The sequence below is a fragment of the Dromiciops gliroides genome, chromosome 1, assembly GCF_019393635.1.
Source record: "Dromiciops gliroides isolate mDroGli1 chromosome 1, mDroGli1.pri, whole genome shotgun sequence".
Classification (NCBI taxonomy): Eukaryota; Metazoa; Chordata; class Mammalia; order Microbiotheria; family Microbiotheriidae; genus Dromiciops; species Dromiciops gliroides.
Window position 1 is genome coordinate 737,403,357 of NC_057861.1, and position 10,119 is coordinate 737,413,475.

Here is a 10,119-nt window from a genome sequence, read left to right on the forward strand (position 1 = left end):
CCTTTCTGGACTGTTCTCATTTGTAAGCAGTTGTTTCTTATGTTGAGCCATAATCTGTGCCTACTTGTGAATTGTCCCCATTGCTTCCTTCTTCCACGTGACCTATTTGAGGAGAGAAGTCTTGTTGACATATGATAATAAATGTAGCACTAATGGGGATCTCAGCAGTCATCTAATCTAACCCCCTCAATTTACAGTTGAGGAAAATAAGGCCAGACAGGTTGAAGTAACTTGCCCAAGAAACAGACCAAGAGATCTGAACCCAGAGCCTCTGACTCTTGTTACTGTGCCCCTGCAGATTCCCCCACATCTATATTCCCCTCATATGATGGAAGACAAAGTGACGAATACCATTAAGGAAAAGACAAATGGAAAGTCTGAATGGGAGAACTGAGATAACTGCCTAAGATGTCCCAGATGGGCCAGACTGAGCTTATGCCTATGTACAATTGGCCAAATATTATCCTGTCTTAGTGACGATTACCCTTCACCCCCATCTAGCATCTGGAATGATAGAATGAGGCACCTTAGAAACTTGGTCCAACTCCTTCATTGTCTACAGGTGAGGTTTGAGAAAGGAAGGCACTTGCCCAGGTTATAGATGGATCCAGGAGTATAACCCAGGGATCATTTCCAGTCCAGTGCTCTCTGCACTATGCCATAGATTGATGGCTCTTTGATCTATCCACCAGCTAGGCAGAGATAGTCCACAGGTTCTAGGTTACCCTCTGGAAAGCCCTAGCCAAAATGATGCCCTACTAGATCTTCTCATTTTCAAGCTAAACATATACAAATTCCCTTCTCCAATCTTTTGTTAAATGATGATGAGATATGAAATACTTATGGCTGTAAGACATGGAATACATAAATAATTAAAATGTTTTTCATAGAAGGCAATAGAGTAGTACCTAGTAGGTATGAACAGGATGCAATAGATAACCACTGAGGAACTCTGAATGGACATAAAATATGGCATCAAGGAATGAGTGAAAAAATATGTATTAAGCTCTTACTATGTGCAAAACAATGAGGAGACAAACAGGAAACCCTGACAGTCCCTGCTCCCGAGGGGCTACAACCTCTATAAGAGCTGCAGCTCATTTCCTCCACAGCCACAACTACTAGAGGCCCAGAAAAGAGTGCTCACCTCCACAATCATTGGAATTTTCAAATTGTTCAGCAGTAGAAGTAGATACAATTTTATAGACGAAAATAACATGAAAGGGCACCCATGAGGTCACCTTTATACATGTTGTAGCTTTCTGCCATGTTCCTTGGTAGTCTTGGAACTCTGCTTTTCCTTAATGTATTTACTTTTTCCTTGACTCCCAGGGTATATTCTGCTGGACATCCCAGGGAGGCTGCTAGGATATAGATGAGAAATGCAAATTCTCCAATCTTTCTGAAGTCCATAAGGTTCTCCTCTGGCACAAGGAGCAAGATGCAGAAGCCTCCATCCTCCATCCTCTGGGCAATTTCCTCTACAGGTGTGTCTGGACTGCTCACTCTTCCCTCCCCACTGCCATCTCCTGGGTTCTCAGCTGGCTTGCTATTTTATACAAAGCTCTCAGAACTTGACTGATTTCCTTCAGCCAGTCTTAACAGACTTTCTGTCTGGGGTCCTTTCACTTTACTACCAGTTGGATCAAGGACTTTTTCTGGACTTATCGCAGATGCCTTTGATTGATGGGTTCAATGAAGATATTTAGACCTTGCCCACACCTAGTTCATCCCTCTGGTGGACTGAAGTCTGGGTCTTTCTAATTATTGAAGCAAGGGTATGGGCCACTCCTCTTATACCATGAGCCATTAAATTAAAATAAAATGGAAGCCAAGGGGGAGGAACATTTTCTAGATAAATAACATTAAATGCTGGCTTGGGAGGATGAATGCAGAAAAGAACTATTTGTTTTTGCCCATTAAGAAATCCTTAATGACTTCAGAGAGAATCTTTTGTTGAGTTTTGGGGAGAGAAGGTAGATTGCAAAGGGGCAGAAGAGCAATCAGGTGTTGCAGAAGTAGAAGGGGGTAGTGGGGCTCTTTTATTGTTTAGGATCAGAGAGGTATGACCGTGTTTGAAACCCAAGGGAAATACGCAATAGAGAGGGAGAGATTGAAAATGTATCTAAGTGTGGTTGATGGAAGGTTAAAGAGGAGATAAGGAGTTTCTATTACCTTTCTTTGTTAGATGCTAGAGGGCAGGGCAAGTATCAGATACTTTCTTCAAAGAATTATACTAGGTCCTGGGCAGTGCTTTCAAAATATTGCCCGGAGGTAGTGTGGTTCAGTGGAAAGTGTGGTGGATTTGGAATCAGAAGTAGGGTTAAATCCCTATTCTGGTTTTTACCACCTTTGCGAATTTGGGAAGTCCTTCCAACTCTTTGGGCCTTCATTTTCTCAAGATCAGAATAAATTATTTGAAAAGTCCTTTCCATCTCTGAATCTATGATCCCTTTATCCCTTGGCTGTTGAAAATGACATTAAAGATGAAATAATTAAAGGTTATCATTTATTCCATATCAACTAACTATGTTCCAGGCACTGTTAGGCACCAGGGATACAACAACAAATGATGAAACACATCCTTTTTTCTCAAGGTGTTCGCAGGATTAACACAGTATCTTTAATTGATATAATAATAGTAATAATAATAATAGCTCACATTTATATGTGTCTACTATAGGCAGCTAATTAGCACAATGGATAGAGCACCAGGCCTGGAATCAGGATTTGGCCTCAGACATTTAGTAACTGTGTGTCCCTGGGCAAGTCACTTAACCCTGTTTGTTTCAGTTTCCTCACCTTTAAAATGAACTGGAGAAGGAAATAACAAACCACTGCAATATCTTTGCCAAGAAAACCCCAAATGGAGTCATGAAGAGTTGAACATGACTGAAATGACTGAACAACAGCAACAAATTGTTCCAGGCACATAAGACTAAGTGTTTTGCTATTAGTAGTAGTAATAGTAGCAGTATATAATTATTTTATTTAAATATCAAGTCTCTAATACATAGCTTTAAATCTTCATTTTAAAATTTCTGGGCATATGAAGATAATCCCCATTTAAGCCTACAGATGGATAAAAATTCAGTGCTATATCATAAATGAGATATATATTTATGGGTCCATCATTGTTCAACTTACCTTTTTCTGATTTTTTCCACTGACTTGAATTAAATTCAATAAAAATTGTTGTAAAAGCAAGAAATTATCAAAAGCCTTTCTTAATCCAATAATAACATGTCTGTGGCAACTATCTCTGGGTATTCATTCACCTATAAGCAGGAAAGAATTAACACAAAAGAAACATGACTATTCTCCTACTTTAGTAACCCACGCCTAAAAGAAAATGAGGTTGGGGAGGCATGATTTTCCTTGATGAACCCATGCTGGTTCATAGTGATCACTGTTCTCCTTTCAAAGGGCTCACAAATCACCACTATAATAATCTGTTCCAGTATCCTTATCTATCGGAAGATAGACACACTAACATAGACATGTCTTCCGGACATAACACATATTTACCTCAAGATGGGGAAGATTGTGGAAACTGTGGAAATGAGGATTAGCTTCAGATACTATAGTAGTTTCTGAATTTGACCAGGGAGTCGGGAAAGATCAAGGAAAATCCTCGATTTGATCTGTCAGTTGAGCAAGCAGACTCCTAAGGGCTGAATAGCTGGCATCAATTCTCAAAATGATGCCGATAATGCAAAGAACAGCAGGCTAGGGCATTGTGAAGGCCTGGTCCGTTTGTAACAAGTGGAGGTTCTTTTGTGCTATAGATTATTTACAAAGACCCTAAGATCTGTAAACCAGCAGAGTGACAAAGGCATTAAGTCCCTTTCATGCTCTCAACCTATTAAATTTATGGAGTTAAAAAAAAAACAGCCTTCCTGTACAATCTGGTTTTAACTGGTAATTGCCTTCCCATGGTTATGCAGAGGAAGCAGTACGGTGTGAACCTGAAAGGAGAGGCAAGCCTCTGAAGGCGGAGTCCTCCCTGGTATCCTAGGGGAAGCTTTGGTAAGACTTTGATAAAGTCAGTTAACATCCCGCTGTTTTTACTTCTCCCTCTGTAAGCTGGTGATTCAGAGGCAATGGGGTGCCATGAAGGAGGGCTGGACTTGGGTTCAGTTCCTGCCCCTGGTGAAGACTTGCTAGGTGACCACAGGTGAATCACTTAACCTCAGCGTCTCAGGTCATTTTCTAAAGCAGTCACGCAGAGACCGATTTGAATCAGTGGAAGGAGCTAGAACTTCAGCATTCTATATACCTCTGCCCCATTCCTACCCCCCCCCCATTAATGGTACTGCAGATCGCAAGGCATGAAGTTATTTTGATGTGTTGAGATTATTATATAACTTCCAGATAATGACAGTACTAAGGACTTCATGGGGAAAAAACCACCTCGATTTCAGGGTCAGCTTCCTCCTTTTGGAAGCATTAGGACAATTCACTGGGATGTTCTCCTCCTTGCCTTTTGATCCCACTCTCTTTTATCATTTACATGTGCTATCATGAAGGTGCACTTTTTAAAATTAAGATTTTAGTCAACATATAAAGCCTACTTATACATTATTCCTGTTTGCATGCTGTGAATGCACGCTCTCCTCACCTCTACATAGTAGAGTACATAGAAGGTGCTTCATAAATGCTTGTTGACTGACAGCTCAAATGTCATCTTCTGTGCAAAGCCTTTCCTGATCCCTCCCCAACTGCTAGCGCTCTCCCCTCCACCAAATACCTTCCATTAAACTACGGTTATTTGTTCCTATTTTTTCTTTTATTTTGTAAGGCCTTAATATGCAGTTGTATCTCCCATTGGAACATAAGCTAAGCCTGGAGTGCAGGGATGATTTAACTCTTTATATTTGTGTCTTCAGCTGCTGGAACATAGAAGGCGCTTAATAAATGCTTGTTGTGGGACTTCCAGCCAACACAACTCCCTGAACAGAGGCAGACTGCCCATGTTTGCAACATGTCTACTTCTGCCTGAAAATTTGCACCATAGTGAATAACGGCAGAGAAATCCAATGAGAAATGATAAAAAGTGATCTATTAGAAGCCAGAACCACACAAAAAAGATCAGCCAAGTCCACGGACAATAGGCAAGGGGTGTGGGGACCTGCTCTTAGGTGCATACTCACATATTAAATGAAAAAGGAAGGTTGCACGCACAGAGTTTAGTGTCTAAACTCAACAGGTAAACGGGCAGAGATAGGAGAAGTGGGGGTGGGGTATCAAGGGGAGAGAAATGACTAAAAGAAAAACAAAACTACTAATTCTGAAGAATTAAAAGGAAAAAAAAAGAAAAGGAAACTAAAGGGGGACTCATCAATTGGAGACTGGCTGAACACACTGTGGTACATGAACACAATATTATTGTTTTGTAAGTAATGAGGAAAGAAAGAATTTTGGAGAATGCTGGGAAATGCGAACTGATGAAGAGTGAAAGGAGCAGAACCAAGATAATAATCATTCAATGACAACATGGTAAAGAAAAACATCCTTGAAAGACTTAAGAAATCTTGACCAACTCAATAACCAACCAGGTTAGCCAGGTGGCACAATAGATAGAGAACTGGGCCAGGAGTCAGAAAGACCTGAGTTCAAATCCCATTTCAGTCACTTATCAGTGGTAAGGCTCTGGACAAGTTATTTAACCTTTTCTGCCTCAGTTTCCTCAACTAGAAAATGGGAGACTATAAGCACCTATCTCCCAGGGTTCTTGTGAGTCTCAAATGAGACAACAGTTGTAAAGCCCTTACTTAGCACAGTACTTGGCACATAGCAGGTATTTAATATATGCCTGTTCTCTTCTGCCTGTCAGATCTCCAGAGGATGTATCATGAAGCATGTTATCTGCCTCTCACAGAAAGGTGATGGATTCAATACAGAGACAGACATTTTTGGATATGGCCAATGTCATACGGTCAATGTCATTCGCCAAGAATCTATGAAATGCTTACTCCATGCCAGGCACTGTGCCAAACTCCAAGAATACAAACACAAGCACCAAATTAACAATTCTTGCTCCCAAAACATTTATAGTCTAAAAAGAGGAAGACAATAAAAGAGGGTAGGGAGGGGCATGAAGTCAGAGGTTTAGCCTGGTGAGAAATGAAGAGAAGGTTGGAAATGGAGCTACTGGAAAGAGCCACCCAAATAGAGGGAGGGGCCCAGGAGGTGGGCTACTTGTGAGGTATGACTTCCAGGGCTAAGGTGATAATGGAGCATCTAGACTGGAGTGTAGCCTGGTGAGAAATGTGTGCTTTTTTTTTCCTTTTTTTTTTTTTTTTTGTGGGTCAATGAGGATTAAGTGACTTGCCCAGGGTCACACAGCTAGTAAGTGTTAAATGTCTGAGGCCATATTTGAACTCAGGTCCTCCTGAATCCAGGGCCGGTGCTTTATGCACTACGTCATCTAGCTGCCCCCATGTGTGCATTTATTTTGATAGACTATGTTTATTTGTTACAAGGTAGGTTGGTTTGTTTTTTCCTCTGGGATTTTAAATAGGGAGAGAGCTGAGGAAAGACTGGGATTATCAAAAGGGATGCAAAAAGAAAAACGGGGCCAATGAACCATTAAAAAAAAAAACTACACAGAATACAACAGAAGGACTCTCAGAAAGAAACCAAGATAAGTGGGGTAGTACTGAAAGTAAAAAACCAAACCAAGTAATATGAAATAGCAAGTCACAATTTCATGTACAATCCAATTTTGTGTTCTCCTGTGTATTTGGAAATTTGAGGGTTTTTAAAAAATAAAATTCATTGATATTTATATAATTTGTGTATATATTTATATAATTACACTGAAGTTATAATATAAGCAAAAAAACCCTATTAAAAATGCCTGTTAATTTACTGATTTTTGACACCAAAACAGCCTTAGGTAGGGAGAGGGGATTTAGGGGTGATGGTAATGTGGACTATATTCTTCCATTATAAATTTTACTTACCTTTCAAATAATTTCTTAAATTCAAATACTTTGTCCTTCAATTCTCACTGAAAGATGTGAAGGACTGAATGCATATTAACAAGAAAACAGCAGAATTTACATATCCTATTTTGGTATATAGTTCAAAGAAGATGGGGTTTAGAATCAGAAGACATGCTTCCTCCCCTACCTAGGTGACCTTGACCAAATTGCTTCAGCTTTCTGGGCCCAAGTTTCCTTATGAGTAAAATGAAGGGCGTTGGCCTGAGATGGTCTGTAAGGCTCCTCCCACTTCTAAAACAATATCCTATGGCTCCATTTCCATGATTGTACAGTGTGAGCTCCCTGAGGGCAGGGATGACTTTTTGATGTTTGGATCCCCAGCACTTACACAAGATAGATACTTACTAAATGCTTGCTGGAGAGGCTGGATTATAAAATCCATTTGTATTAGACTTCTATAACCAAAAAAAAACAAAACAAAACAGAGAACTGGAAGAATACGTAAGAAATGTTTAGCTTATCTTTTTCTTTTATAGTTAAAGAACCAGCAATCTAGAGTTGTCCATGATCAGTTACTGGCCAAGGCGGAGCTAAACATTTTTAATCAGTCAGGTAGGTTTCTCTTTGGATGCATGTATGTTCCACTTTTTCTTCCCAAAACAGGTGAAAATATTCAGCCTTTTCAAATGATAACCTAATGACAGGGAATAAAAGAAAACCATATCAAACACTACCTTATGCTATTGATGCAGTTCCAACCCTTACAAGTCCTGGGAATCCTTCTTCCAACTTCCACTTGCATGGACAAGTTGGGTCTCTAGAGGAAGGGCTTCTATGGGTAGGTACCCCTGAGAGACGGGGACATTTTCTCAAATGCTATTGGTTCAAGCCCCCATTCTGGTGTGTTCTCCTCAGTATTGACTGCTACTCCTAGCATGTTCCTTACATGATCAATAGCCTCTAGTGGTGACACCCCAGTGTCATTTCACCAATGAACATCAATCCTTGTGGGCACACTCTCCCCTCTATCACCCCCATCCCTAGGGAGAGCAGGTTCCATCAGAGAATCTTATCATTGTCAAGTCATTTCCATCATGTCCCACTCTCCGTGACCCCATTTGGGGTTTTCTTGGCAAAGATGCAGGAGTGATTTGCCATTTTCTTTTCCAACTCATATTACATATGAGGAAACTGAGGCAAGCAGGGTTAAATGACTTGCCCAGGGTCACGCAACTAGTGTCTGAGGTTGGATTTGAACTCAGGAAGATTAGTCTTCCTGATTCCAAGTGCAGTGCTCTACCCACTACATCACCTAAATCAGAGAATTAGGCTACAAAGTATTTCTCTCCAAGTTCACTTCCAAATATGGTATAGACGATGAAGTCCCTGTCACTACTTCCCGGCAACCTCCTATTGACCATTTTGCTAGGTCAAGAAAGCGACACAGGACTTCACTCCTCAGCAGCCTCGTCGATCTGCAAAACTTGGCTGGGATTCTGATCCCCAGACCTCTGGTGGCTCACTCTCCTGACCTTCCCAAGGCTGAAAGGCAGCAGCCTAGTCTGATACACCTCTCTTAACACAACAAACATGAAAGACTGCTCATGGGCCACATGGTCGTGGGAGGGAGATCAACGCCCCAGGATTGTTTTCCTACCTGGAAGCTTCCAGTATTCCTTCCCTGGATGTTCAAAGGATGCTCCGGCAAGGAGAAGTTTTACAGTTATCTTTAAGTACAGGAAATGGATGGTCTCAGAGTGGTCCTGCTCTCAAATGGGATGGAATATTGTGGGGTTGAAAGAACAGAAGAAATATACAAGAGTATGTATCTGGCAATAAATAGGATTGAATTGCCCTAAGGTGATTGCGACATCAGAAAAATTTTAACCTTGCCTTTTTTTTCTGTGTGTTATTATGAAAGCTACTTTTTATGTCATTTATTTCCAATGGCTATCCCTTCACAAAGATAGTAACCATGTTAACAGCACATATCCTCATTCAGCAACTGTAGTCCACCACCTTTCTACTAAGAAGAGAGAGACTCATTTCTTCATTGGTACTCTATAACCTAACCTCAAAGAAGTCAGTTTGGTTGGAGAACTAAAAAATTCTTTTCTCCTCAGAGCATTAAATCAAGATGAGAATAAATCCATATTATTAAGGTGAGTACTCTCCAAAGATCACTCTTTGAAGTAGGAGACAATTTCATTGCCTTTTCAATGAAAACTCCTCATTCCCTTTTCCCAGTCTTTCAGTACAAAGACTTAAGCAGCATTTTTTTTTTAAGTATTACAGTTTAAAACACAGGTGTATATATTTTATCTCAAGCACAAGTCTTTTCATTGCAAAGCAAGGAAATTTAACTCTGAGCAGTAAAATGATGTCCGGAAACATTTTTATCCTTCTTTCTTTCGAATAGACTTTTTTTCTTTTGTTTAATTTTAGCAAGTATATAATCTCGGTCTCATTCAAAGAGAGATCACAATACCAGGGGTGTCAAGTCAACAAATGATTTCCTGTCTTGGTTACTGAAATGTGATGTCTCCATATTTATCCCAGAAAGCTTTTTTATTAACAATGGGGGATTAAATTTCATAGTTAAGAAAATTAGGTCCTGAGTCATGGGAGAAACAAAAATCTTTTTTTTTTCCAACTTAAAGCCCTTTTAAAGAAATCTCCTACCTCTTTCCCTTCTCCCTTTTTTATTCATTCACTATCGTCCTGTTCCAAATCTCAAACTGGCTTCTTTTTTCTGAGGGCTGAAAACCATTAACACTTCGTATAACACCATCTTAAGACCTCAGTTCTAGTAGTGGAGGAGGTCGCGGCAGGACATTCTGACCAGACTGAAGTTTAGAATGTCAGAGCTGGAAGAGATCTGGGATCATCAATGAAGGCTGGTTAATTCTAGGTTAAAAACAAAAACAAAACCTTCTTTCTGGATTTTGAAACCATTTAAGCCTCTGCATCAGTGTCACTTTCGTGAGAGTGAGTGAGGTTTGTTTTGTTTTTACATCCTCAAGCTTAGCAGGGCTTGGCATATGGTCGGTGCTTAATAAATGCTTATATTTTGATCCAAATTTCTTTTCCCAAAATAAATAACTGAGTTATCTTATATAAAGATGCCAATTAATTAACTAGGAAAGGGAAAATAAGGCATCAATAAATC